Below are 8,469 nucleotides of genomic sequence, written 5' to 3'. Positions count from 1 at the left end.
AGAGAGGTAATAGGCATTTTTCAGAGTGGTAATAGGAATTTTTTCAGATATATTTAGCATATTTCATGGTTTCTTATTGGCATGGCAGGTCTTGATTGCCTGTGCCTGAAAATTTTTTGCTAAGAGCTCAAGAACTATAAGGGAGGATGTGAAATGATATTTTGTGGTACAAGGATTATTTTGTCTATTTAGTGTATACATAGCTGTAGCTTTATAAAAAAAAGGGATCTTTGTAAAAAATACTGTATGAATGTGCACTTATTTATTGATTATTGTAAATGAAGATATAAATGGTTATTTGCATAATTTATACCTGTGGGAAATTCCCTAGATTATTTGTTATTTGACTGTTTTCTATCAAGGAACATTGGGCCTGGTGCTATGAGGAATGATCTTGTAAAATCACATGTATTCCGAATAACAATTTGCAATATAAATTTCTTGAACTGATTGTTTTTTGATAACTTATTTTGTGCATATGTGCGTCTGTGTGTGTGCACTGTGTGTGTGTGCATGTGTGTGTGCCTCTGTGTTAACCAACCAGAAATGGCACTAGCCTTCTTTGTCCTGACAGATAGTACTTTTACTATCTGGCTTCAGAGCTGTAGACAGTGAAGGGAATACCCTCTTCCTTGCCTGTGTCTTGAATCTCTGCATGCAAAGTTCTAAGAAGCATCCCTCAGTATCTGCAGGGGGGCGGGTTCCAAGACTCCCCTCAGTGACCACAGCTCTGAGTGCTCAGGTTCCTGTACAATGATGTGTTATTGGCATGTAGCACACATCTCTCTTATACTTTAAATCGCCTCAAGATTACTTATAATACCTACTGTGCCATAAACACTATGTAAACAGTTGTATTGCTTAGGGAATAATGGCAGTAAGATAGTCTGGAAATGTGCAGTATAGATTCAAGTGTGTGTGATACTGGTGAGCTCTGTGGCTCAGGAGTTAGACTGCCTGGGCTTGTATCCCCAGTCTATCTTTTTTTTTTTTTTTATTTGTCTTTTTGAGACAGAGTCTCCCTGTACCCCAGCTGTCCTGGAACTCACTATGTAGACCAGGCTGGCTTTGAACTCACAAAGATCTGCCTGCCTCTGCCTCCAAGTGCTGGGATTAAAGTCGTGTGCCACAACTCCCAGCCCCAGTCTATCTTTTACTAGCCTTGTGGTCCACAGTCTCAGTCTCAGCTATGAGAGCTTAGTTTTCCAGAGCTCAGAACCCAAATCCAAGCCTGTGTGACAAGTCATCATATGTAGGCAGAGGGCAGCAGCCAACAGAAGAGGACGGAAGCAGACAAAAGGAGAAACAAATATACACTGTACGCCAGATGACCTTCACGTGCCACTCCAAGGTGGGCCTACTCATACTACAATCCCCGCCTTCCTTTTTGCATGTTTAATCTATTACATTTATGAGGGGTGGGGGCATGTTTACGCTATGCCACACCATGCATGTGGAAGTCAGAGGACAACTTCCAGGAGTCAGTTTCTCAACCTTCCACCATGTGGGACTCTGGGAATCAAACTCAGATTTGGTGCCGAGCCATCTCACTGGCCCTGCATGCTTAATCTTTCTAATGCAGGTGTCACAAGCCTGTCACCAGCCTGTTCAGAGCCTGTTCCTTCTTTGAGCGGAGAAAGCGAAGAAACAAACCATGGTCAGGTTAAGGAGTGGGGTGACAGGAAACACCATAGAAAGATGAGAATCCTGCATGCAGGGGCCCCAGAGCTAGTAGCCAGCTTTGTGTAAGCATGCTTCAACTTGATGGTGAATCTTGTTTTGGGCAGGGGGCTGTATCATAGAAGGCTGCCAGTGTAAAGATATGGTGACATTCTTCTAGTAACTGCTGTGACATTTAGGATTAATTTCAGTTGTATGTGACAGGCAACTGAAAATAGCAGTAGCCGAAACACTATAGAAAACACAGGAGATGGGGCTGGAGACATTGCTCAGCTGAGCAGAGTGCTTGCCTACCACCTGGAAGCCAAAGGACATCTTCAGGTGCTGTTCCTTGGGCATTGTCCACCTTTCCTTTCCCTGAGACAGGGTTTCTCGCTGGCCGAACTTGTCAAGTTGGTTAGGCTGGCTGGCCAGCAAGGCTCAGGTATCTGTTTCTGTCTCCCTGGCGCTGGGATTACAAGCAAGTGCCACCCATGCCCAGCTTTTAATGTGGGCTCTGGGGTCCTCATGCTTAACTCAGCAAGCACTTTACAGACTGTGCCACCTCCCCCAGTGCCAATATTTTTTTAAATTTAATTATTTTTTGAGGGTTCCTGATAATGCTACATTCTGAGCATACAAAGGGTACAAAATGAAGTTTTTTCCAGACTATTTCAAAGGATGGTGCCAGTCTATCATTGTTTGCAGAGCACCTTCGCATACTGTTACTGTAGGTCCTTTTGTCTCTTAATTAAAGTAAGACACCAGATGTCTTGCCCAGTGCCAATATTTTTAATTGATCCTATGAGCTGATTCGCACTGGGGAGTGGGAAATTCTTGATTCTACCACTTGGGTGCCATGTTGTATATGGCTGTTTGCTGAGTTCAATCCCTGGAGATGGTGGGAAGATTCCAGATGACACTTGTGACATAATAACCATTGAAGGACAGCGCTTAGCTGGGACCCTGGACTGGAGCTGGGCTCATCTAGGGACAGAACACCCACAAATCAAAGCCCATCAGGAGAAACTCCAAACCAGGACTTTTCAAACCCTTTAGGGAAGGGCTTGAAGAAGAAGGTAATTCCCCTTGTCACAGGCTGGTACTTTGGTAAAATGGTTAAAATTAATTACCTGGAAAAATTGAAATTAAGCCGGCTGTGATGGTGCATGCCTGCAGTCCCAGCACTTGGGAGGCAGAGGCAGGCAGATCTCTGTGAGTTCAAGGCCAGCCTGATCTACATAGTGAGTTTCAGGACAGCTTGGGCTACAGGGAGATCCTGTCTCAAAAAGACCAAAAAAAAATTTTGAAATTAAATGACACAATAGCAATTCCAAATTTATCATATATTAGATTCAATGTACATAAAACCATGCCCTTAGCCTTCCCAGAAGGTGTCAAATGCTTGTGGTCAGTTACTGAACTTGCCTTGTGGAAGCCCCAAATCCCACAGGCAGCAGAAAAATACCATTTTAGGAAGCCTTGTCTGGAACCACTGGCACTTTCTACCTTCTAAAGAGAAAGTGTAGTTTTTGCTTTTGTTTTAAGGTAACCAGAGTGATGATTAATTAATTACATTGTATATTATGGGCAAGCCACCTCCAGTCTGTACCTCAAGCCCTCGGTTTGTTTTCCAAATAATTTTCAGTTTGCTCTCAGAGGTGCAAGGTTTGCAAACAATCTAATTTTGTGTTGGGTTCACAGAGGAGTGTGTTTCTTATCTGACAGATAACAGAACTAGATGAAGAATGGTACTTGATGCTGGTGCTGATGCTGGTGGTGGCTATGGTGGGGACGGTGAGGAGGCAGTAGGGGAGGGGCTCTCTTGCTGCAGCACACATTTGAGGAGGCTGACAGCAGGACAAGCCTGTGCCCATCTTGCTGGGCTTACCAATGCCCTAAGAAGTGGTAGTGGAAAACTCTAGAAGTCTAGACCAGGACGGTATGAGTCTCCTTCACCAAGCACAACCCTGGACATCCAGAGAGACACTGATGGGGGCACGAGCTTCTGAGGATGTAGGAAATTTCTGTCCAACTGTCACTGGGTACAGTGAGGACCTTACTTCAAGTCAGATGGCATCTTCCAGCATCTTCCAGGGACTCAGATGGGAATGAACCAAATAAGACTTCTCCCAGTAGCTCGAACACTCCATGAGCCCAGAACACAGATGAGGTGCAGTATCCTGAAACACTGTCCTGGGGAATGGCCCTGGAAATGGGGACCGGTACCTCACTGAAGGACAAATACAGCAAGTACTCTGTACCTTTGTTAACATGGCCTGTGGGAAAGCCTAGCTCTTCTAACTCAGGAAGAAACTAGTATTTCCACCCCCGCCTCTGTGTGGACTGCCCTTCTCTTAATACCCTATAATTCTTTAAAGCCATTATTAAAAGCTAGTTCATCCCTGGGGTCCCAGGCTTCATAAATTTGATCTCTAGATTGGTTTGGGGCTACATTTGGTTACAAATTATAGAAATCTGACTACAGTACTTCACCAGGTAAGCAATAATTTTCTACTTAAGTAATTAAAGTGTGTGGCTTTGAGGGCCAGCAGCTTTGCCATGTGACCAGCCTGTCAGGTGTCTTCCTGTTTTCTGTCTTTGGTCCTACCTGCACTCCATCCCCTGCATCCCAGGTCCACATCCCTAGGCCAGGAAGTTTTGTAGGGGAAACTACAGGAGAAAATAAAATATTTTAAAGTCCAGCAGACTTTTAGTCAAGTCCCGTTGACCAATACTGAAGAATGTGGCCACATCTGGGCAGCAAGGGAGCTTGGGAATTGTAGTTCTATAGGAATATTGCTGTCCTCTACAAAAGGGGGAAAAAAAAAAAAAAACTCCCTGTTAATGTAGCTTGGGAATTGTAGTTCTATAGGAATATTGCTGTCCTCTACAAAAGGGGAAAAAACAGGAGAGGGGAGAAAACAGGGAGGAGGTGGTCAATAGCAGCCACTCCAGGCAGCTTTTCCTGTTTCTCTTGAAAGGATGGGCTACCTCATCACTCTCCAACAGGGCACAGGCTACTAATGAGCTTGAGAGAGTGTGTGTGTGTGCATGTCATGCATGCCCAAGTGGAGGGCATCTAATCCCCTGAAGCCACTTGATATGGGCACTGGGAACTGAACCAAGGTCCTCTGGAAGAGCATCAAGTACTCTTAACCCCTGATCCATTTCTCCATCCCTGACACACCTGTTTTATGTGGGTACTGGGGATCAAACTCAGGTCCTCACATTTTCCTGGTGTTTGAATTGCTTTCTATTGCTATGATAAAAACACTGATCCAAACCAACTTAGGGAGGAAAGGGTTTATTTGACTTACAGCTCACAGTTCATCTTCAAGGGAAGCCAAGGAAGGAACTCAGGACAGGAACTTGGAGCACAGACCATGCTTACTGCCTTACTCCCCTGGCCCATGCTCAGCCTGCTTTCTTATACAATACAGGACCACCTGCCCAGGGGTGGCACTACAAAAATGGGCTGAGCTCTCCCACATCACTCAAAAATCAAGAAAACATCCCACAGACATGGCCACAGGTCAGTCCAACAGAGGAAATTCCCGAGTTGAGGGTTCCTCTACCCAGGTGTGTCAAGCTGACAACTAAAGCTATCCAGCAAGATCATCCCTCCAACCCCAACGATGAGCTCTTACTGTAATACCAGCAATTCTGGCAGAGTCTTAACACTTGGCCCTCCCTTCAAACCCAGCAGTCACCCTGGAGGTGAGCACCAGTTTCATTGTATGAATAAAGCAATAGCTGCTGGGACATGTCGTCAAAGCAATGGGTTCACTCCCTCCCTCAGAGTCACCTTTACTCTCTAGCTCAGCACACATCTGGATTAATGTTTCAGAGGAAGTCTGAGGTTGCCAGGGTTTCCCACTGGAGCCCCTCCTTCCAACCCAGCACCCTCTGGAGCCTCAATAGGTAACTCTGCCACTTCTCATGGGTGGACTGACTGGACAATGGAAGCTATCTACTGTCTTGTCTCAGGTGGACCCCTGGCTCGTTTGAGGCTCTACAAACTGATAGCAAACATCTATCTATCATCTATCAATCATCTATCTCTCTCTATCATCTATCTATCATCTATCAATCATCTATCTCTATCATCTATCTATCTATCTATCTTTCTATCATCTATCTATCTATCTATCTATCTATCATCTATCTGTCATCTGTCTACCTATCTTATCTATTATCTATCTATCATCTATCTGTTATCTATCATCTATCTATATCTATCTCTATCTATCTATCTATCTATCTATCAATCATCTATCTACCTATCTATCATCTATCTATCTATCATCTATCTCCAGTGAAGTCTCAATTTTAGGGAAACTGATCAGCAAAGATTCTTAGTTTCAAGCAAGAGAAATAGACTCTGGATGAATAAGAGGAAAAAAAGTAAAAGGATGTGGGTGGGAAACTTAATAGCACTTGTGTTTTTTGTCTATATATTCTGTTTATATAATCAAATGCTGTTTTTAAAAAAGGGGATAGAGGATGTCTGGTAGAATTGTGGGAGAGCCAGAGACAGACTCGGGGTTCTAAAGCTAAGAGAACAATGCGACACCTTAGGGGAGGAAAAAACCCCTTCCCTGAGCAGCCCTTGGGACAGATGCAAGGCTTAGCCCTCCACTGCCCCTTCAGCATCAGGAATTCAACCTCAGAAGCTTCCAGCATGGCCACTGACTGCCATTACCCTGAAAGATGTCCCTGCAAGCAGTGAAGGTGCAGAGAGCCTTCTCGTTATGCACACTTTCAAGTCCAGGTTTCATGGGCATGTCATGTCTGTGTCCTGGCTTCTACTACGGTATTTTTTATTTATTTTTGTTTTAAGTGTATGTGTGTTTTGCCTGTATGAAGGTAAGTGCACCATGAACATGTAGTGTCTACGGAGGTCAAAGAGGGCATCAGATCTCCTGGAACTGGAGTTATGGATGGTTGTTAACAGCCGTGTGGGTGCTGGGAACTAAAACTATGTTTTCTGCAAGAACAGCCAGTGCTTTTAACTGCTGAGCCATTTCTCCAGCCCTGCCATTAGAATTTTCATCCTTCTGTTGGGAGGCAGGATGCTAGAAGCAGGAATCTCAAACAGTAGGGAGTCTATTCAAAAGATGAAGGTTGGACATCCCAAGGGCCTCTTGGATGGATGGACATGTCCTTTGTCTTGAGTGGAGCACCTCACTGACTGGGATACTGTTATAATTTTTTATCCCTGCAGGAAACTGGATGAACAGTTTCTGCGTCTCTCTAAATTATTCCTTACCAGACATGGAAATCTACAACTATCTCAGTGTAAAAAAGTTCACATGTGAAAGACACTGTTAAAAGAATGAAAAGAGGGGCCAGAGAGATGGCTCAGAAGTTAAGAGCACTGGCTGCTCTTGCAGAGGACCTGGGTTGGATTCCCAGCACTAACATGGCAGCTAATGACCATCTGTAACTCCAGTTCTAGGGGAATCCAATGTTCTCTTCTGATCTCCAGGGGCATTTCACGACATGGGTGCACTTACCTACATGCAGGCAGTGCACCCATACACATAAAATGGAAATAAATAAAATATTTTTTAAAAGAATGAAAAGATTAATTCTCAGACAAGGAGAGAACATTCAAGAAACATCTGATAAAGAACCTTTATTCAGTGTATGCAGAGTACACTTAAAATTCAATAGAAAGGGGCTGGAGAGATGGCTCAGTGGTTAAGAGCACTGACTGCTCTTGCAGAGGACCTGGGTTCGATTCCCAGCACCCACATGGCAGCTATGAACCGGCCTTAACTCCAGTTCCAGGGGAATCTGAAGCCCTCTTCTGACCTCTGCAACATTGCACATGGGTGCGCTCACATATATGCAGGCAACACACTCATACACATAATAATAGATAAAATTTTTTTTAAAAGATAGGTAAGCAGCTAAACTGTGCATTTCCCTGCAGTGGAATATTATTCAGTAGTATAAAAGAAACATAGGCCATGGAGCCATGAAAATACACAATTTTAAATGCAGAATTGAAAGAAGTCAGTCCTGAAAGGCCATAAGCAGTGAGTGCCATTCTAATTATATGAAATCCTGGGGGAGGGGAACTATCGTGGCAACAAAATGGGGGTTTCAGGGTTCACTAGGGAAAGGTGACTAGGCCAAGCACAGGATTTTTAGGGCAATACAAGTTTTTTTTGTATGATAATATAATGGGGGGTACACACCACAGTATTTGTCTTAGCCCCAAGAACTACATGGTAGACTGAGTCCTGATATGAAGCAGAGACTTTGGCGAACAGTAACATGTTAAGATCAGTTAATTGGTTGTAACAAAGTACCACCCCAGTGCTCAGAGTTAACAAGAGGAAACAAGAGGAATGGACGTGGGTTCAAACTTTCTCTTCTTCATGATCTATTCTGTGTTAACTCTGAAAAATAATTCCTTTAAGTTCTCTGAGATAGGGGCTTGCCCTGCTGTCCAGATTGGCCTCAAAGTCTTCTGCTTAAGAGATCCTCCTGCCTCAGCCTCTGCAAAGCTAGAGCTTTAGGCTTGTGCCAATCAACCCAGCAGTCGAATCCAGGGCCTTGTGCATGCTAGGCAAGCACTTTGCCACTGAGTTCTATCCCCAGCACTGAGTTTAGCATATTTAAAAGGCAGACTCATGGTTATAGTAAGGAGTTGCTACGACTTGCTTAGGAGTTGGAGGGCTGCCCTTGGGTCTTATGAGGAATAAGGTGCATCAATCAGGGACAAGCGAGTACAAGCCTGACCACAGAGGCTGAGGGAATGGAAGCCAAAGGTGCTCTACACAGCTCGAAATACCA

The 8,469-nt window shown here is 44.2% G+C and overlaps 1 long non-coding RNA gene across 1 annotated transcript in view; it reads left to right on the top strand.

The window, feature by feature from the left end:
• Positions 1-451, top strand: part of LOC108491056 — a 1,711-nt gene extending 1,260 nt beyond the window's left edge. The window contains exon 2 of the long non-coding RNA XR_001872545.2: positions 7-451. This is a non-coding gene — a long non-coding RNA (uncharacterized LOC108491056). The remainder of the gene's footprint in view (positions 1-6) is intronic.
• Positions 452-8,469: the final 8,018 nt, after the last annotated feature.

The sequence above is a fragment of the Nannospalax galili genome, unplaced genomic scaffold (assembly GCF_000622305.1).
Source record: "Nannospalax galili isolate Female #2095 unplaced genomic scaffold, S.galili_v1.0 scaffold978, whole genome shotgun sequence".
NCBI classification, from domain to species: domain Eukaryota; kingdom Metazoa; phylum Chordata; class Mammalia; order Rodentia; family Spalacidae; genus Nannospalax; species Nannospalax galili.
The sequence above is the reverse complement of the archived record's forward strand: the minus strand, read 5'-3'. Positions and strand labels throughout refer to the sequence as shown.